Genomic DNA, 21,020 nt, shown 5'->3' with positions numbered 1-21,020 from the left:
GAGGGGAGGGGGTTTAAACTAAAGGGGGCAGAGGACGGGGGGGTTGATGGTGTGAAAGGGGGTGAGATCACTGCAGTGAATATTTTGCACCCCCCCCCTCCTCACCCTTGCCCATTTGGGTCCCGTAGCACTGCTCAGAAAATGATAGATTTTCAGCTCAGGCAAGAAGAGTTAATCATAAATACTTATCGATTTTTCCGTTCACGTTTCTTGAATTTCTTGAAACCGCCTCCTCCCATATTCTCATCTAGATCCATCTGTGAAAAGAAAAAACAGATGTCACATACTGCCGGTCCTGTCGTCTCATTGGTTTATTAAATAAAGTCACCTCTTGGACAAGGGTCACTGTGCACGTCCGATAAAGAGTAGCACCATGATAGCGAAAGGCAAAGTGATAATATTTTGAACTTTGAAAATAATTTTGATCACGTCGTAGAGCATCTTGTTCAGTTATATTTGTGCATGTTCTAGGAGCGCTGGTAAAATCGAATGCAAAACTTTACAAATGGGGATCTGTAGGCACCAAGGCCGGGACAAGGGGTGGGCAGGAGGGGTGGCTGCCCTGGGCACTGTGGTTTCATGTGAGGTAGGGATGCGCTGCAAGGAGATTGAGGGGGAGAGGATTAGTGTTGAGAGGGGCCATTTGGGGGGCGGCAGGGGGTATTAATTGCTGGGAGTGGTAATTTAGGGGGATTTGTGTTGGGAGGGGGGGGATGGGGGAAGAGGATTTGTGCTAGGAGGGGGGGGGGGTTGTGCTAGAAGAGGAGATATGGTGAAGGGGGAAGGAGAATTATGCTAGGAGAGGAAATTTTTGTTTGGGGGGGATTTGTGCTAGGAGGGGAAATTTAGGGGGTGGGGGGGTTGTGCTAGTAGTGGGTATTTGGGGGATGGATTTGTGCTAGGAGGGGGGGTTGGTTTGGGGGAGAGAGGATGTGTACTCAGAGGGAAAATTTAAGGTGGTAGAGAATTTGTGCCGGGAGGGGTGACTTTTTTGGAGAAGGGCATTTGTGTGGATCTGGAGGATGGGGGCACAGATTTGTGCTGGGAGGGGTGATTTCAGAGGGGGGGGGGGATTTGTACTGTGGGAATTTATGCTTAGATGGTAAGCATTCAGATTAGTGCTCAGTAGTTTTTTTTTTTTGGTGGGGGAGGGATTTTTCCTTACACATAAGGCTCATACATCTTGGGGGGGGGGGGGGGGCACAGTTTGTCATGTACACCCTGGGCACTCGATGACTTTGTCCCAGAACTGGTAAACACTGATGTTGCCGTACTGAGCATCTTTCATTGAGATTAGCAGTATTTTGTAGACAGCCATGCCCCTATAGCAGTGGGTAATATTTGAATACTGGATACTTCACAAGCCTGCACAGGCATTACGGAGCAAGAGCAATGGCACACACCATTTGCAGAATGCATTATTCCACCATCTTGCTTTCATATCATATGTTCTACAGAGTGGTGCGGTTACACTTTAAATGTAAATTTTAAAGGATCATTTTATTCAGTGACAACTGTATACCCTTAGTTTAGCTTTGCCTTCCTGCCATAGAACTATATGCACTATTGTATACAAAGTACTGTTACCCCCTCAGGAGCCGCTGAGTATTCTGGGTACTCTGTTCGCTACCGAGCAGAGTGCTATCCCTGCTGACACCACCAAAGTACCTTGGACAGATATCTAACTGACTAGCACAAAAAGGATAAATACACACACACTGGTGGGGTACGTTTGACTTGTATTGAAGTCAACAGGCGAAGGGAAATAATTGGCTGTATCTTTCAAATGGCAAAACACCACAGAGAAAAAGCAATATAACACAATATAGTAACACTTTAAGCCATGCCCACCCGTGCTTCAGGAGTGAAGATTTAAATGTTAGCTCCCAAACTGAGAACATTTCCCCAAGTGAGCAAATGAAAAGAAGAACAAAACACAGGGCTAGCTCACTTGGGGCCTCTCAGAGATTAGAGTCAGGGTTTAACTGAAATGCAGGCAAGTAAATGTTCCATAAGGTACCATAAATATGTGGAAGACTCTTCAGCCGGATAGTTGGGGCCCATACGTTGGTGCACAAAAGGGATGTATTCTCTTTGAGAAGGAACAGAGTTACCCAAGGGATGGTAAAGGAGCCAACAGGGCTCCCCTTGAATAGACAAAAGTAGTGCCAAGAGTCATTTTTAAAGGACATCAGAAGACCAGAAGAGGTTGCTTTAGCAGAAAGAGAGGGGAGGAGATGGAATTTGGCAGAAGCGTGTCCCTTTTAATTGAAAACTGGACTTGAGGAGCTAGTTCCTTCCTTGGATGACTTGAGCCCAGGAGGAAGCGTGTTCAGAAAGTCTCTGATATCCTGCAGACAGTGTTAATATAGGCAAATAATTGTGGTAAGGTGCAGCACTGAATGGGCTATAGCACCTGTGCTTGAAGGCAGAGGCCAGTACTGTTACTGTTCTGAATTCAAGCAACTGGATACAACAGACAGACTTGACACTATGCCGGCATTGTATGGGTTAGGATTAGGAACCCTCTCACCCGGTCTGGTCCTATAGTGCAGCAGAGCGAAGAGATGACCTTCCTGTTAGAGGGGGACCCCCTTTGTCCTTCGCGGGTAAGGCCCTAAAGATAGCAATGACCGGTTCGTCTGCCCGCATGCTCCATTACCCTGCCTCAGAATGATGAGCTTTTCTGACTTTCTGGCTCTGCCTGATCTGACCTGGGCCCACGTAGAACCACTCTTGTCTCTCTTTCATGTCTGGCCTCCAACCCCGTCTCTCTCATCTACCCCCATTTTTCTGAGCTTTTTAATTGGTCCTGCCCCCTTACCAGTCCTCTTGGGCTGTGTAGTTGAGCTTCAGCTAATCTGGATGAAAGAATCCTGCTTACAGCATACAAGTCCCAGCGTCCCCAGTATTTCTGTATGGGTTGTGTGAGATCTAAGTTGCAGAGCACTGCCATCTTGTGACCAAATACAGTTCTGCATAACAGCAACACTGCACAGTGTTACAGTACAAACAAAATGAAAAATTCATTCCTCAGCTAATGGGCAGAGCTGGGAATTTAATGATGAAGATCTCAGCATAAGGACTTGTTTACACTAGTTTGCTCTCTAAAGAGTGATCCACACTCGGATTGCTCTTCAGAAAGCATTTGACAGGCAGTGAGGAGGCCTTGTATCCCCGCTGCCTGCTTTAACCTCTTGAACACTGCACTAGTGTGCTGCAATCATGCGCGTTGCGGGGCTTTCAGTGTAGTGCCCGCCAGAAGCGACAGAGGGCAAAATTCCTGCAGCAGGCACGAAGCCCCTGCAGCTGAACAGGGTAGCGGTTGGAGGTGCAATGGGGGGGGGGGGGGGCAATAAAAGTGAAAATCAACCACAGGGTTTTACTGCCCTGCCAAGCACTAGTGTGAATGCGCCTTTAGAAGACTTTAGAGATATAACATGCCAGTGGGTGATTTAAGTCAATGGTGTAAATCTCCCCAACAGGGCCACCGATTTATAAAAAATAAATAAATAAAACACCCTAACAGGGATACTAAAGTTTTTTTACTCTAACCAAAAAAACAAACAAAAAATTATATGTATATGTAGTTGGTTCACCTCTACCAAAAAAACTGCCTATGCAGGTGAGGAGCACCTATAGATAAAAATTAACTGCACAACTTTGACTTAAGTTGAATAATGTCCTTGCTATAGGTGTTGACCCCATGTACGTACTGTACATCCCGAAGCCTGGCCGAAAAACTCCCGAAGATGGAATAATTTTTTTCACACAAATAGAGATTTCTTTTGGTTGTATTTGATCACCACTGGGTTTTTTATTTTTAAGATATAAACAAAAAAAGACGCAAAATTTTGAAAAAAAAAAAAACAATATTTTCTACTTTCTGCTATAAATCATATCCAATTAAAAAAAAATAATTTCATAAATTTTGGCCAAAATGTATTCTGCTACATATCTTTGGTAAAACAAAATCCCAATAGGTGTATATTGATTGGTTTGTGTGAAAGTTATAGTGTCTACAAATTATTGGATATATACTGGAATTTTATTTTATTTTTTTATACTACTAATGGTGCTAAAAAGCAATTTATAATGGGACTGTGATAGTGTGGCGGTCAATCTGACACTTACTGACAGGGGCGGGGGGGGGGGGGGCAGAACTCACTGACTGCCACTGACATCTTCAGTGACACCAATACAGAGATCAGTGCTAAAAATATACACTGTCACTGTACTAATGACACTGGCTGGGAAGAGGTTAACATCCAGGGCGATCAAAGGGTTTAATGTGTGCCTAACAATGTTTACTACCTTATTGTGTTGTGCAGTTTCACCGAGCAATGTGCCAGTTTTTACTCCCTGCAGCGAATGGCAGCACAGTCCTTCGGGTCCGCCCACTCAAAGCCGCGACATACAGGTACGTGACTGGCCCTATATGAGCCGACCTGCCAATGTAAATGTACAGCGGTAGGTCGGTAAGCTATTGAATACAAAAAAAAGCAACTGTGTCGGTATTTTTACCATATGATAAATAGCCTCCATCCTCTGTGCACAACACTATTTCCCGTGACTATTTGTTGCAGAGGTCATGGCCAAAATAAGATGACACAAAGAAAAAAATATTTATAACATGATAAAAATTGAATATTATTGTGAAAATGTGAACCATAGTCTAAATCTTTAATATTCTTAAAATTGGGTAAAACATATGAATAACAGACAAATGTCCACAAAAATAAATCTCTTCATATGTGGTTTTCTCCAAAAACTTGCAGTGTATCGTCTTTGTTCCTTCACCACCATTAATACCACAGGTGAGTCCCACCACCTTTCATAAAATGCTCTCTCCTGAAGATGTGCACCTATTATCAAAAAACAAAATGTCTGCTGCGCCTTCTCCCTTTAAGGGCAATTGCAATATTCCCAATGCACATGTTCCTGAAGATTGCGGTTCAGTATTAATGGGTCCTGCGGTGACCACAGGCTAGCAACCGTAGACACTCCATGAGAAGAAATGTCACCAGCACACCAAGGATTCCTTAAATGGGTCCAAAGCTTTGCCTGACGAAGGAGCCCTGAGTGGCTTTGAAACATTGCCTTTGTATGTACCACCATGTGACCACAAAATAAAGCTTTGGACCTGTTTAAGGAATGTGTGGTGTGCTGGTGACAATTTTTCACATTCCTCTTTAAGGGGTCTGTTCCCAGGGCAGTCTTCCCTTCTGGAGATCTCCATCTTGGATTCTGTGTGAATTACCGCCACTCACCATGGGCTCCTCCACTCAAATGAAGGAAACTAACATAGTGTTTTAACATTATAAAAACAAGGACCATTTATTAATGATATTAAGATGTACACTCACAAAAAAGTGCACTCCACAAGCAGTGCACCACTTAAATTGCTTGCCACAATATAGGTACAGTTCCCTTTTATGGCTTTGGACCCCGGCTTAACCTGTTTCCAGCAATGCAGTAGTGCAGGGTCTCCAAACTTTCTAAACAAAGGGCCGGTGTACTGTCCTTCAGACTTTAGGGGGGCCAGACTGTGGCCAGTGGGAGCAGAAAATGCTGAAGCATCAGTGAAAGTAAACAATGCCCCATCATTGGTTTTAGTGCAAGGAAAAGTGCCCTATTGTTGATATCAGTGGGAAGAATAGCACCCCATCCTTGATGTCAGTGGGAGGAATAGTGCCACATAATTAGTGTCAGTTGTGGAAGGAATAGTGCCCCAAGGGCCGGATAGAGGAAAGCAAAGGGCCACAGTTTGTAGAACACTGCAGTAGTGCTTCCTGGTGGATGTGATGAAGACCCCACCCTAACAAGTTTCGTCATGCTCTTGTGACTTAATGAAAGGGATTGCACACATTTTGCTAAAAAGCACATGTGAAGAGATTCATTTTTGTGGACATTTGTGTGTTATTCATATGTTTACCCAATTTTAATGTTTACCCTGGATGACAGGAGTGCAGTTCGTTCTGCACTCCTGTGAGCCAGCTCCTCCCTCCCCTCACCAGCCCAGCGCTCCAGTAATCAGGGGCTGGTGAAAAATATGACAGTCTCAGTTCTTAGTGCAGAAGCAGCAGGGGACAGATGCAGCATGGATTGATGAGTATAAGGTTTTGTTTTTTTTTAATACCCCATAATTCTCTGTTTCAATAATATTTATTCATTTTGTAAAGTAGCTGACATGCTATTGTTCCACCCACGCAGGGGCCAGCATTGACAGTGGTGACAATAGTTAGGTAAACTGCAGCAGCATAAAATGAGAACTAATGTAACAACATGAGATAGGCCTTTTCATAACGCCATGAGGGCCAAGGGATCCTTGGGAGGTTCCCTTAAATAAGGGAGTGTCCATTAGGCCCACCAATATCCACACAATGGTGCAATTTTTAGCCTATACAGATCAAAGAAGAAAAGAGAGATCAGAAAAGGAAGGTATGCAGAAAGGTGGCGCTAAAGAAAGTGAGAAGTCGCACCTAATTAATGCGGAGCCAGGGAGAGGATGAGGAAAGCTAGAGGGGAAGAAGGTCCCAGTTTAGAGGCCTAGGGAGGGGGAGAGGTAAGGGCCCAGAAATATGAACACAGTGGCGCAGTGGGTAGCACTTTCGCCTAGCAGTAAGAAGGGTCGCTGGTTCGAATCCCGACCACGACACTACCTGCCTGGAGTTTGCATGTTCTCCCTGTGTCTGCGTGGGTTTCCTCCGGGTACTCCGGTTTCCTCCCACACTCCAAAGACATGCTGGTAGGTTAATTGGATCCTGTCTAAATCGGCCCTAGTATAGGTATGAATGTGAGTTAGGGACCTTAGATTGTAAGCTCCTTGAGGGTATAGGGACTGATGTGAATGTATAATATATATATGTAAAGCGCTGCGTAAATTGACGGCGCTATATAAGTACCTGAAATAAATAAATAAATAAATAAATAAGACAGCCATGGTTCCCAAACTTTCAGAAACTTAGCATGAGTGCCGTTGCGGATGCTAGACATCTGTTCGTTAAGCATCAACGCAGTCATGCGATCTCTTACCCCCTGTAAGGGAACAGATGGATCCTTCCAAGCTTGGGCAATCATTCTCTTGGCTGACAAAATTAGATAGGAAGCGAGCTTCCATTGGTAGGTGAACAGGTCCAGAAATAAGCAGTGTAGCAGGGCAAACTTGACTTCTCTTTGTATGGGGAGGTGGAATAAACTGAATAGGAAGCCAAAAACTTGGGACCAGAAACTAGTCAGTCTAGGGCACTTCCACCATGTGTGAACAAAGTCACCCCGATTGCCACAGCCCCGGAAACAGGAGTCACTATAGGATGGATTGGCGTGCGCAATGCGAGCAGGGACCCAATAGCAACAGAGACGCACCTTATATGCCGCCTCCAAGGTAGCTGTATTAAATGAGCAGTCTCTGCTCCAATCCACCAAGTCTATCTCAGTTGTCAAGTCTTGTTCCCACTGAGTTACATAGGAGAGAGGGGTGGAAGAAGAACGGTTATTCAGAGAAGCAGAGAGGGCTGCATTGAGGCCCGAGGATCCTGGAGAATGTAGGCAGGTGTGTTCAAATGAAGTTTTTTGGAATGGGTACGAGGAAATTCGACGCATTGAGACGAGCCAGTGTTGAAGTTGGAGGTAGCGAAAGAATTCCGCCTTGGGAATGTCGTGTGACTCCCGAAGCGAGGCCCACATTGGGAATGATCTGGCGGTTAGGAAGTGAAGTGTCAGACGGATGTGAAATTATTAGTGACCCACCAGGAGAATGCCTGTGGTTGGTCTAGGCCTGGGGGAAAAAGAGAGTTGTCAGTGATTGGAAGCAAGGGCAAAAAAGGCGTCATTAAGCCGGCGGAGTACAGTACAGAATCCCAGACCTGTAGGTTATGAAGCATCAGCGGACTCAATAGCGAAGGGCGGAAGTTACGGGGAGCCAGAGGAGGGATGGCATAGTGACAGGAGCGCAGTTGGGCAGTTCCAAAATCACCCACAGGGGAACATCTATTGAGGCATGAAGCAGGGATAATTGGCAATCTGGGCAGCAAGGTAATATTTGGCGATGTTGGGAACCCCCAGACACCCCCTGTAGTCTATGTGTCGTAAGGGAAATCTTGAGATCCTCAGACGCTTGTTAGCCAAATGAACCGTAAAATTCTATTCTGGAGCAGGCGCAGAAATGTGCCCATAATTCTCTTTCAAGGATTTGGACTATGGTTTCCATTTTCACAATGGATGCACAATAACACACAATTTTTATCATCTTATTAATATTTTTTCTTTGTGTCATCTGTTTTTGGCTATAGTCTCTACAACAAAGATTCAGTGGTAATATTGCTGTGCACAGGATAGAGGCTGTATAACATATGGTGAAAATACAAACAGACACAGTGGTATTGAATGGCACTTTGTATTCATTTTAGGCTGATATGGGAATCACATAACAGTGGGGGCAGCAAATAATTGAACATAGGTCAATGCTCACCTCTTGTTTAATTTATGGGATTGCCAGAGAACAATTTTACTTATTATTGCTATGTCCGACTTTGTTCCAAATCAGGGACAGTTCCTCCAAATCAGGGACAGTTCCTCCAAATCAGGGACAGTTGGAAGCTATGATAAACATACAAGGTGACAGAAAATATATACATGGTAAATACATCTTGAGTATAAGGGTTTGCAGGTTCATATTTATGATGGCGCATGCTAACTTTCCTTCACTCTCCCATTTCCCTGTTCAGAGGAGCAGAGAGAAATACTCAGTACTTCCAGGTATGGGAAAGTATGTGGCTCACTGCCCTTCCCCTTGCATGATGGCTCTGGTGATTGACAATTGGCTGCTCAGAAATCCAGCACTGTGACATGAGGACCACTAGAGGGTCCTCAGCCCTCTGTAAGCACCAATTCGGAACCTGGAGGTTACCAGGGATTTCCTGCAGTCAGATGTATGCAGTATAAATGTAAATGCACCCCATCTTCCATAAAGACATATTAGAAAGGTATTGGAACTTCAAAACTTTTTTGTGCAACCAAGTGGAAGGAAACTTTCACTGGCTCAGATAAGGTGACTTGCACTCAAAAAAACTTCCCTCTATGGGTACCCAGAAGTGACTCAAACAATAGAAACATGGAAAGGAAAGCCAAAACATGTCCAAGATGCTTTTACTTGGTTACTATTCCATCACATAACAGCCAACACGTTTTGAGCTCCAAAAACACTACTCCTTCATCGAGGCTGAAATAACGAAATAAGTAACTAAAGCTGGCCATACACCTATAGATTATCTGCAGATTTTCTATGGTTAGATGGAAAAAGTGAACAGATTTCTCCATGTATGCTAAACTGTGTGGATGGAGGAATCTCCCACTGGGCCAAGCTTCAGTATCTTGCTAGTCGGCCCTGCTGGCTCTTAACCTTAACAATGCCTGCACCCAATCAGAATGTTCAGGTATTGTGAGAGCCAGTGTGGCCGACTAGCAAGATATGGAAGCTTGGGCCAGTGGGAGATTCTTCCATCCACACAGTTCAGCGTAGATGGAGGAATCTGTTCCACTTTTTCGATCTGACCATAGAAAATCTGCAGATAATCTATAGGTATATGGCCAGTCTAAGTCTAAGATGGACTCAAAAGAACTGCTAAATAGATCTGCAATGAGGCTGGCTTAAAGCCTCCCAATGAACTGTTTTGTACCAGTAATATTCAGCATGATTTTAAGCCCTGATGAAGGCTGAATGTTTTTGGCCCCCAAAATGTGTTGGATGTATGTGATTGAATTATAAACCAATAAAAGCATATTATATTGGTCTCTATCTTCTTTTGGTTTTGGCAGTCTTTTCATGTATTAAGCTTTATTGTACTGACGTGTTTCACCTAACTGGCTCAGTCATACACAACGTAAGCAGAGCACTGGTCTACCATTAAAGTGGACCTTCTGTTTCATCTTACATGGGCAAAGAACATTTTAATGTTCAGTACTCTCTGAAAGTCTCTATAGACCTGATATAACAGCCTAGTGATCCAACCATGTTTGGCCAGTTGATGTGGCAATTTTTTGTCTAGGTTGCACCTGCAGACACTGCTGGCCAGAACTCATTTGGAGGAATAGTGATCATCAGAAAAGGTTAGCAGACCTTGCCTTGTTTAATAAGCCAGAGGTACCTCCCCCACCCTGTTTCTTAGGCTTGAGCTTGATGTGACCATTCCATTTAGAAAAACAATGGCTGACAAGGGTGCCTGGGAACAGTTTTGTTTTTGTGTGTGAATGTCTGATCGACTTATTGACCATGGTCATCGAATAAATAGGAGGACTTTAAGCTTTACTGTTTGTGCTAGGTCAACAATTCAAACAACTGAATCAGAAGATGAGCACCTCAAGTGGGAATTGGGAAAGTATTTTTTGGGGATCAGAATTGCTACCCCAAAGGAAAATTATAGCAGTCACCTTTGATCCCACTGGCTAGTAGTAATAGCACGCCACTTCAATTCCTAAGCAGATCTTGTCATTTCAGAGCATCATGCCTTGGCATACCCTCATTTCATCCCACAATGCAGTGCAGGTGTCTCTCAATAGGTCCCTCTAGCAGCCTTATTGAATTGTTGAATGCTGTGCTTAGGCTAATTTCTCAAAAAGTGGAAGCATACAAAGGGTCAGGGACTCCAGGTATGCACCGGCACTCCACTGTATTCACTATCTGTCATATCTATACAACCCTAAATTACTAACTTTGAAAGTGCTTTTAAAAAGCTAAAACATGCTTCGGAGCCTGCTTCGGAGTAAGTAGTTAAGGGTTAAAGTATAACTAAAGGCAACACTTTTTTTTCAGTTTTGGATAAAGTGAGAGGTATTAGAACATCTGTCAGTTTTTTGGCTGTCTGTGCTCTCGTTAAGGAAATTCACCTTCTCTATTTGTCCTATTTTCTATTATCATTGAAAATGAAAGTAAAGATAATCCCAAATTTTGGGTTGTCCCCTGAAAAATAATAGAGGGGGAATCTTCCCTATCGGGACACTAGTTCTGGTGATCTGGGGGTCCCCAAGAGATTCCCCCAATTTGAGGGGATTTCCTCTCACTTCCTCTTTTGGCTATGGGACAGGAAGTGAATGTAAATTTCCCCAATGGGACACAGATTGTAAAAACAAACATTACAGGAGTTAGAACCCTCCCTTACTCCAAAATGAAAAATAAAACTTTAGAAACTACTTTAAAACGGTACCCCTTCAGGTTATGTATTTCTTTTCCTCCTCTTCCTGTCATGATGGAGACACAAGAAGTCAGAAGAAATTTCTCCAAAGTGAACCCACCCCATCTTAGAAAAGTGTCACCATTGGAGCAATTTGCTGTGGTGACAACTCTATTTCAGATTTTCCCTCAATTTCGATTTTGGTGACAATCCAACTGTGACAAATTTGCTGGGACACTCCCACATCCTGGCCCTCTGGATCACAGCATCAACCTTATTTGATTTACTGTACATGCACAGTAAGTAATTCCAAAGGGCATTAATTGCAGGTATGGGGACCTGTGGTTTAGCCAGGTGTGTACACATGCCGTGGCCTTGATGCTTTGCACATGGAGTTGTAGGTGGTCAGGCACTGGGTGGTTTTCAGTCTTAAATTTATGGAGAAAGGCAGTTAGTTGGAGTTGGGTAAACCACCGTTGGCTATAAACCGAGATACCAGGAAATTACGTTTAGCCCGAGAAATAGTACAATCAGGGTAAAATTTTTGTAGTTTGGGCCAGTCCTTCCGAGATAGGAACATCACTGTGTTAGTCTGAAGTTCAAGGCCAAAAGAGGGATTATCAAATAATTTGGTTAGAGGGCCTGGGCGGTGTGACAACCCACACTGGATCGGGAAAGGAAGAGTAGTCAGGGGCAGTCTTAGAGATGGAGATAACCAGGGCAGGGCCCATAGGTCTAAAGGGGATATAGCCTGCTATAGCTGTACCACCCTCTTGTCCAACCTAAGGTGAAACCAATTTAGATAATCCATTCAAAATGGCCACTTTATGATAAAGTTCAAAGTCCGGAAGGCCCAGACCCACGTGGATTTAGGAGTAGTAAATGCTGCCAGCTTCAGACGAGGATGGCGGTGCCCCCAAATGAAGTGATCTGTGTTGGCAATTGTGAGAAAAACATTTTTGGGGAAACTCTGAGGATTGCTCAGGTATAGAGGACATGTGGAGGATATCCATCTTCAACATATTAATGCGACCAAACCAGGAGCAATGTGAAGGTCTCCAACTATCCAATTCTTTGGATACTTCTGTCAAAAGTAATTCAAGCAATACATGGTCGAGGGGTCCCCCAGGATACATGTGCATAGATAAGTTCACTTAAATTGCCGAAACATTGAAATTTAGCCATGACATTGGGAAGACTTCTAATCAGCTGAGTGAGGAAAAAAGCCAGGGGTGCAAACCAAAGAGTTTCCAACGTATTTCAGGGGTCCAAAAATGCCCCTTCAATCAGGGCTTGATTGAAAACAATGTGAACAGACTATAAATAACCTGGACCTTTAATGGTATTTCTTCGGATGTAATCACAAGCACAGGTCCGATCAGCTGCTGGTTTCGCAGATTTTTCAATCAAGCCCTGATGAAAGGAGTGTTTTTGGACCTCAGAAATGCGTTGGCAATCTTTGTATTGTCGTGCTGACTTTTTTTTGAACTAAAGTCAATATCTGGACCTTTTAGCAGTGGCGTGGTGCTTTAATTACCATTTTTGTTACATTACACTACAAGCCAAGGAGATCATGGAACTCATCTTGGGTGTAGAAGCCACCTTCCCAGGAACCAGGTTGCTTTCATCAACACTTTAGGATAGCAATACCAATAAGGAAACTTTACAGTTCCACTTTCCTCAATTATCAAGAAAAACAAAGACTGTTGTGTTCATTCTTTTGACAGATTATATTGCATTATATTACAACATTTTTGATTCTGCCCATATTTCCAGTTTTTACATCTCTGTGCTCAAGTATTGAGGTCAGCACATCTTATCAATGGTTCCCTCTCCCCAAACGGATTTCTTACTTATACTATAAAGAACACTGATGAGTGGGAACACCCAGAGAATCGGAGACAAGGACTGCTCCTCTAAAGTCACCAGGATATATTAGAAGCTAGCAGATGACTCATTTTATCAGACTTTTCCTGTAACTAAAATGTCACTTCTAGGCAGAATTACCTTAAATTGACACAATTATATATATATATATATATATATATATATATATATATATATATATATATATATATATATATATATATATATATATATATATATATATATATAAATATTTTTTTTTTTTTTTTTTTTAATATCAACCATTGAGGACTCCAGTAATGTTCAAAATAAGCCTTTAATCCACAAATACATTTTCCATCAAGAAAGCAAAAAGACATCTTTAAAATTAATTAAAGCATCGTTGGTTGATATTTGAAGATTCCAGTGCAATAGTATTGAGCTGTAATCATAAAATGAAATATCCAGCATGTGTTTGATTTTCTTTTCGGAAGCCCTCTTCCTAAAAATTTTTTATTTTTTACTTACAGCTTTCTATAAGCATGTTCAGAAGTTGACTTATGCCCTGTACACACGACAGGTTTTCCCGTCGGAATAAACTCTGAAGGTTTTTCTGACGAAATTCAGCTCAAGCTGTCTTGCATACACACGGTCATAGGCGTCACCAGGGGGGGCTATCGAGGCTGGAGCCCCGAATGTGGAGCCCATAGCCCCGAGTCTCAGCGGGTGTGGAGGAGAGAAGAGCCGGCGGGTCGCGGCTGCGGCGGGCGGCATTGAAAGTGGAGGAGGGACGATCAGGCATGTACAGGCACTGAGCCATTGGACCGCCACCTCCCCCCCCCCCCCCCCCCCCCCAGCGCTCACCTCTTCTCCCTGCTTAGTTATGTAGCGCGGCTGCATACAGACATGATCCTAGGAGTGGACACTGATAAGCTCATCGTACGATCCAGAAGTCATGCAGCCGCACACAGCTGTGACATGAACTTCCTCGGCACTCATTCTCTTGTTCTTTCCTTCCCCCGCTCTTCATCCTGTCTGCTGCCGTGGAGAATGTAGATAGTGGGGGAAGGAAAGAACAAGTGAACGAGTGCCAAGGAAGTTCATGTCACAGCTGTGTGTGGCTGCATGACTTCTGGATCGTACGATGAGCTTATCAGTGTCCACTCCTAGGATCATGTCTGTATGCCTATCTAAGCAGGGAGAGGAGCGAAGCGCTGGGAGGGGGGATAGAGCAGCATGGGGGGGAGATAGAGGAGCACGGGGGCCAGAGCAGGGGGGGGACCAGCAGAGCACATGTGGGACCAAAACAGCATTCGGGGGATCAGTGGAGCATGCAGGGGACCAGCGCAGCACACAGCACGCGGGGGACCAGAGGAGCACAGGGGGACCAGAGGAGCACAGAAGGGACCAGAGGAGCACAGAAGGGACCAGAGGAGCACAGAAGGGACCAGAGGAGCACAGAAGGGACCAGAGGAGCACAGGCGGGCCAGAGGAGCACGCGCGGGCCAGAGGAGCACGCGCGGGCCAGAGGAGCACGCGCGGGCCAGAGGAGCACGCGCGGGCCAGAGGAGCACGCGCGGGCCAGAGGAGTACATGGGGGACCAGAGGAGCACAGGGGGACCAGCGCAGCACGCGGGGGACCAGAGGAGCACAGGGGGACCAACGCAGCACGCGGGGGACCAGAGGAGCACAGGGGGACCAGCGCAGCACACGGGGGACCAGAGGAGCACAGGGGGACCAGCACAGCACGTGGGGGACCAGAGGAGCACAGGGGGACCAGAGGAGCACGTGGGGGACCAGAGGAGCACGTGGGGGATCAGAGGAGCACAGGGGGACCAGCGCAGTACGCGGGTTGCGGAGGACCAGCGCAGCATGTGGAGGACCAGAGCAGCATGCGGGGGACCAGAGCAGCACAGGGGGACCACAGGAGCAAGGGGGACCACAGGAGCAAGGGGGACCAGAAGATCCGGCATGGGTGAGACCTGTCAAAGTTGGCCGGTCTGGATGAAGTCCAGGGCCAAATTTTTGTCTCAGTCCAGCCCTGGGGACGAGCAGGCGGACAAGCAGAGATGACATCATCTCTCTCTGCCCGCCCGTCACCAATCTTCCGCTTTCAGAGCTGAGACTTCAATGTGGGAGCGATGTGCGGCGGGGAGCAAATGATGTCATCTCTCACTGCCTGCCACACATCAGCGCTCTTCTGCCCTCACTAAATGGGCCTCTTCAATGTCAGAGGTGTGGTGGGGAGCAGAGAGATTACATCATCTCTCACTGCCCGCCCCGCATCTCCGCTCTCCTGCCCTCACTAAATGGGCCAGTGCTGCCAGCCTGCCACCAATGCAGCGAGAATGCACATTTGGTGGCACTGGCTGGCATAGCAAGTGACAATCTGCAAATGGTGGCAAGTGACAATCTGCTAATGGTGGCAAGTGACGTGGCAAGTGACAATCTGCTAATGGTGGCAGGTGACATGGCAAGTGACAATCTGCAATGGATGGCAAGTGACAATCTGCAAATGGTGGCAAGTGACAATCTGCAAATGGTGGCAAGTGATGTGGCAAGTGACACGCCCACTGATTCTGCATTATGGTGAGTTGAACCACTTCATTATATATTACAATATAACAATAGAAACAATGCGCTTTGATCACCCTGACACCATATCAACCATGGTGCCATGAAGATTGAAACGCCAACACCAGCCTTCTTTTGCCCGCAAAAAATTGCTTACCACCGGCATGCACCCCCCCCCCCCCCCCCCAGGTTGGTGACCGCTGCTATGGGCTCTAGCCCCAGATCTTTTTCAGACCTAGCAACGCCCCTGCACACGGTCACACCAAAGTCCGACCGTCCAGAACGCGGTGACGTACAACACGTAGGACGGGACTAGAAAACTGAAGTTCAATAGCCAGTAGCCAATAGCTTCCATCTCATACTTGCTTCAGAGCATGCATTGTTTTTGGTACGATGGAACAGCATACAGACAATCGGTTTTCCCAATAGGAATTGGTTTGGTCGGAAAAATTTAGAACATGTTCCATTTCTAGGTCCGTCAGAATTTTCGACATACAAAAGTCAGATGGGGCACACACGATCGGAATATACGATGAAAAGCTCCTGTCTGACTTTTTCTGACGGACATTCCGCTCGTGTGTACACGGCATTAGGCTGCTGCGACGACAAAGTCATACGACTTTGCCCTGCAACTTCCCTTCCGAATTGGATGCTATTTGGGAGCCTGTACAAGGGCTGAAATCGCACCCACTTTGGAACAAAGTAGTGTAGGAACTAGAGTTGGCACCTCATCCATTTAAACCCGAACACATATGAATTACACAGGTTCTGAGGCTAATTAAATGCAGATAAGTCACCGAGTGAGTTTAATTACCACCTTAATCAGCCACAGAACCTGTGTAATTAATATGTGTTCAGTTGTAAAGGGATGAGGTGGCAACCATAGCAGGAACCTGTTCTAAAGTTAAAGCGACTTTAGATGGCTCTCATAGGGAAACATTGCATTTGACATGTCATGCAACTTGGGGTCTCACAAGTTGGATCCAATGTCGCAGCAGCGTGAACCGAGCCTTAGGGTTCTACTGATAATTGTTTACATGCAGGGTGTACACAACTTTCACCCAGGGTTCCCACATTTTCCAGTTGAATCCACTTAGAGAATGGTGCAAATCTTGGCCGAAATGGAATGAAAACGTGTATACATAGCTAAAACTTGCAAAATGCAAACAAAGAAACAAAAGAAGGCAAAGAAAAAACAAAAACATGCAATGAAGAATTAAAAGAAATTTTTAGAAAATGTTACTTACTGTGCTGGGATGGGGTGCCTTGTTCACCCGCCTGTTTGTAAACCCAGAAAGCACTAATTAAAATGTGTGGCAGGTGGATAAGCATATTAATAGCGATTAGCCTGGGTCGCTGACATCATTAAGTACTGAGCTGACACATACACGTCTGAAGTTGCAATGTACACGCACTACAGATTAGCAGCAGCTGATTGCATTAAACACTGATACTATGGACCTGAGCGAGGCTGCCACTTGTGCTAGACTTCAGCTATATAGGGCTTGTTTACACCTAAATGTGTGTTATAACCATGATGACATGCATTACAACATACCGCAATGCATGGTAATGCAATTCCAGTGTGCATAGCAGTGTATTGTTATTGAAAGCTAATTGCACAACAATGCACATCTACAGCAATGCACCTGCCCTTAAAGTGGTTGTAAACCCTACAAAAAAAAAAAAACCTGCAAGACAAAGTCATAATGAGCTAGTATGCATGGCATACTAGCTCATTATGAATGACTTACCTGAGATCAAAGCCCCTGCAGCCATCCTTGTACACCAACATCGCTCCCGGAGTTACTTCCGGGTATCACAGGCTCCAGCGCTGTGATTGGCCGGAGCCGCGATGACGTTACTCCCGCGCAACTAACTGAAGCAACGGCACGTACTGCCTTGCTTCAGTGCGCATGTGCCGATGATGCAAATACAGGGGATATCTCCTAAACCGTTCAGGTTTAGGAGATATCCAGTGTAGCTACAGGTAAGCCTAATTATAGGCTTACCTGTAGCAAAACGTAAAAGTAAAGTAATGGGTTTACAACCTTTACCACAAAACTGCCAATGCAGTTGGGGCATCTGTAGATAAAAACAAACTTTCACTAAACAGCTCTGACTAAAGTTAAATAATGCCTTTGCTATAGGTGTAGGCCATTTATATAACTTATGAATCCTGACTGGAATACTCCCAGGACGTTGCTAAGTGAGGCCTAGTCATCACTGCTCACCTCCACCATCATAGGAGTGAGCTCACTGAGCTCAGAGCTACTGCATCAGGGGAGAGAAAGTACATGTGAGGGGGTTTGAATCAGAGAAAGAGCTCACTCCAGTGATGGTGGAGGTGAGCGGTGATGACTAGGCCTCACTTAGCAACATCCTGGGAGTATTCCAGTCAGGCTTCATAAGGTATATAAATGGCCTACACTTACAGCAAGGGTATTATTCATCTTTAGTCAGAGCTGCACAGTTTGTTTTAATCTAAAAACATCCCTTACCTGCCCAGGCAGGTTTTTTTGTAAAGGTGAACTATTCTTTTAAGCACAATGCACAGATGCAGTTTTTTTGTGTGTGTGCTGAGTTGCATTGGCCGCCCATTCAAAGTTAATGGGCTCCCTGACACAACACAAAAGTCACACTGTACACATCAGAATGCACTGACCTGGTCAGGTTATAGCACAACCCATCTGTTGTGTATTTGTTATAGCGGAACTTCAGTCATTTTTTCATCTTTCCATCTATTAAATGTTCTGCCCTTGTTGTTGTTTTAACTTTGGATAGTAAAACAATTTTTTTTCTGCCAGTAAATACCTTATACAGCCCACTTCCTGTTTGGAAAAAAGCCTAGGCTTATGACATCATGCACAGCTCTCTCTCTCACTCTCGTGAGAGTTTGCCAGGGAGGGAAGGAGGACGAGTCATAAGAGGGTCAATGAGAGCTGCAGAGATGTAGGTGTGCCCCTATGGGTCTGTGTAAATCCAGGAAGTGAACGGGCAGCAGCTTCAGCTGCCCACAGTTAACATGGCTGCAGCCAGACTCAGTGGAGGGAGATTTCTGCAGCATATTTGGCAAGTACAGAATCACAGTATATATAAAATAATATGCAAAGTGGTTGGAGGGAAGCTTCAGAATGGCAAAGACGTTTTTATTACAAATTATGTGAGCAGACTGCAGTTCCTCTTTAACCACTTAACAACCGGCCCATAGCCAAATGACGGCTACAGGGCGGTTGTTTAACTCCAGAGGACCCGGCGCATCACAGATCCCGGTAAATGGCCGCTGATCGCGGCCGTTTACCATGTGATCGCTCCGTCAAATGATGGAGCGATCACATGTAAACAAACCGGCGTCATCTGATGACGCCGATTCCTCTCCTCCCCCTCTCCTCCCCTCCTGTGTACCGATCGGTACACTGTGAGCGGAGAGGGGGATGGATGGATGGCTGCAGCGTTGTGGGCTGGATGTGTAGTGCCCACAGCGCTGCACAGAGACATCCAGCCATCCATCCATCCATGCTCAGCCATCCCCACTACTCTGTATGCCGTGCAATGCTGTGCAATACTCTGCAATTCCCTCTGCAATTCCCCACAATACTCTGCCATACCCCTGCAATACTCTGCCATACCCTGGAATACCCCGCAATACTCTGCCATACCCTACAATACCCCGCAATACTCTGCCATACCCTGGAATACCCCGCAATATTCTGCCATACCCTGGAATACCCCGCAATACTCTGCCATATCCTGCAATACCCCGCAATACTCTGCCATACCCTGGAATACCCCGCAATACTCTGCCATACCCTGCAATACCCCGCAATACTCTGCCATACCCTGGAATACCCCGCAATACTCTGCCATACCCTGGAATACCCCGCAATACTCTGCCATACCCTGGAATACCCCGCAATACTCTGCCATACCCTGAAATACCCTGCAATACTCTGCCATACCCTGGAATACCCCGCAATACTCTGCCATACCCTGCAATACCCCGCATTACTCTGCCATACCCTGGAATACCCTGCAATACTCTGCCATACCCTGGAATACCCCGCAATACTCTGCCATACCCTGCAATACCCCGCAATACTCTGCCATACCCTGCAATACCCCGCAATACTCTGCCATACCCTGCAATACCCTGAAATACCCCGCAATACTCTGCCATACCCTGCAATACCCTGAAATATCCCGCAATACTCTGCCATACCCCACAATACCCAGCCATACTCAGTGATACCCAGCCATACCCAGCCATACTCTGCCATACTCTGCCATACCCAGCCATGCTCTGCAATACCCCGCAAAAAATCTGCAATACTCTGCCATAACCCGCAATACTCTGCCATACCCAGCCATACTCTGCAATACCCCGCAATACCCAGCCATACTCTGCAATACTCGGTGATACCCAGCCATACTCTGCAATACCCAGCCATACTCTGCAATACTCGGTGATACCCAGCCATACTCTGCGATACTCTGCAATACCCAGCCATGCTCAGCCATACCCAGCCATGCTTAGCCATACCCAGCCATGCTCAGCCATACCCTGCCATGCTCAGCCATACCCTGCCATGCTCAGCCATACCCAGCCATGCTCAGCCATACCCAGCCTCTGTATGTGGCCAGGCTGTGGAAGTCTCACACATGTGGTATCGCCGTACTCAGGAGGAGGAGGAGAATCTATTTCGGGGTGTCATTTTTGGTATGTACATGCTATGTGTTAGAAATATTGTATAAATGGACAACTTTGTGTTAAAAAAAAAAAAAAAAGCGTTTTAACCACTTCCCGCCTTCCGTCATACGACGTCCTTGACTTTGTGCGGGGATATCTGAATAATGGGTGCAGCTACAGGCATCATTCAGTTATCAGCTTTTTCAGCCAGCGATTCCCTACACCATAAGAACAATCATAGCGGCTGTTACACTGCTTGATCGTTCTTACGGGAGGCGAGAGGGGACGTCCCCCCCTCCCGCCGCCCTCCGGTGCTTCTACCGACTCACCGCTACGATCGAAGCCAGGATCTTTTGTTTTTTTTGTTTTTTTTAATTTCAGGCACAGCCTAGAGGTGAGATGTGGGGTCTTATTGACCCCATATCTCACTGTAAAGAGGACCTGTCATGCCATATTCCTATTACAAGGGATGTTTACATTCCTTGTAATAGGAATAAAAGTGATTAAAAAAATTTTTTTTTGGAAAAAAGTGTCAAACGAAAATAAATAAAGTAAAGTGAACAATAAAAAAAAAAAAATTTTTTTTAAAGCGCCCCTGTCCGTGTGCTCACATGCAGAAGCGAACGCATACGCAAGTCCCGCCCACATATGAAAACCGTGTTCAAACCACACATGTGAGGTATCGCTGCGATCGGTAGAGCTAGAGCAATAATTTTGGCCCTAGACCTCCTCTGTAACTCAAAATT

General features: G+C 45.5%; 1 long non-coding RNA gene across 1 annotated transcript; it reads right to left on the bottom strand.

Moving 5' to 3' along the window:
* Window positions 1-97: 97 nt before the first annotated feature.
* Window positions 98-16,898, bottom strand: LOC141147651 (uncharacterized). Its single transcript, XR_012245079.1, has 3 exons — window positions 16,835-16,898; window positions 8,471-8,598; window positions 98-257 (listed from the first exon to the last, which is right to left on the bottom strand). It is a non-coding gene; the product is annotated as an uncharacterized lncRNA (long non-coding RNA).
* Window positions 16,899-21,020: the final 4,122 nt, after the last annotated feature.

This window comes from Aquarana catesbeiana, linkage group LG06, assembly GCF_042186555.1.
Source record: "Aquarana catesbeiana isolate 2022-GZ linkage group LG06, ASM4218655v1, whole genome shotgun sequence".
In the NCBI taxonomy this organism is placed as follows: domain Eukaryota; kingdom Metazoa; phylum Chordata; class Amphibia; order Anura; family Ranidae; genus Aquarana; species Aquarana catesbeiana.
The sequence above is the reverse complement of the archived record's forward strand: the minus strand, read 5'-3'. Positions and strand labels throughout refer to the sequence as shown.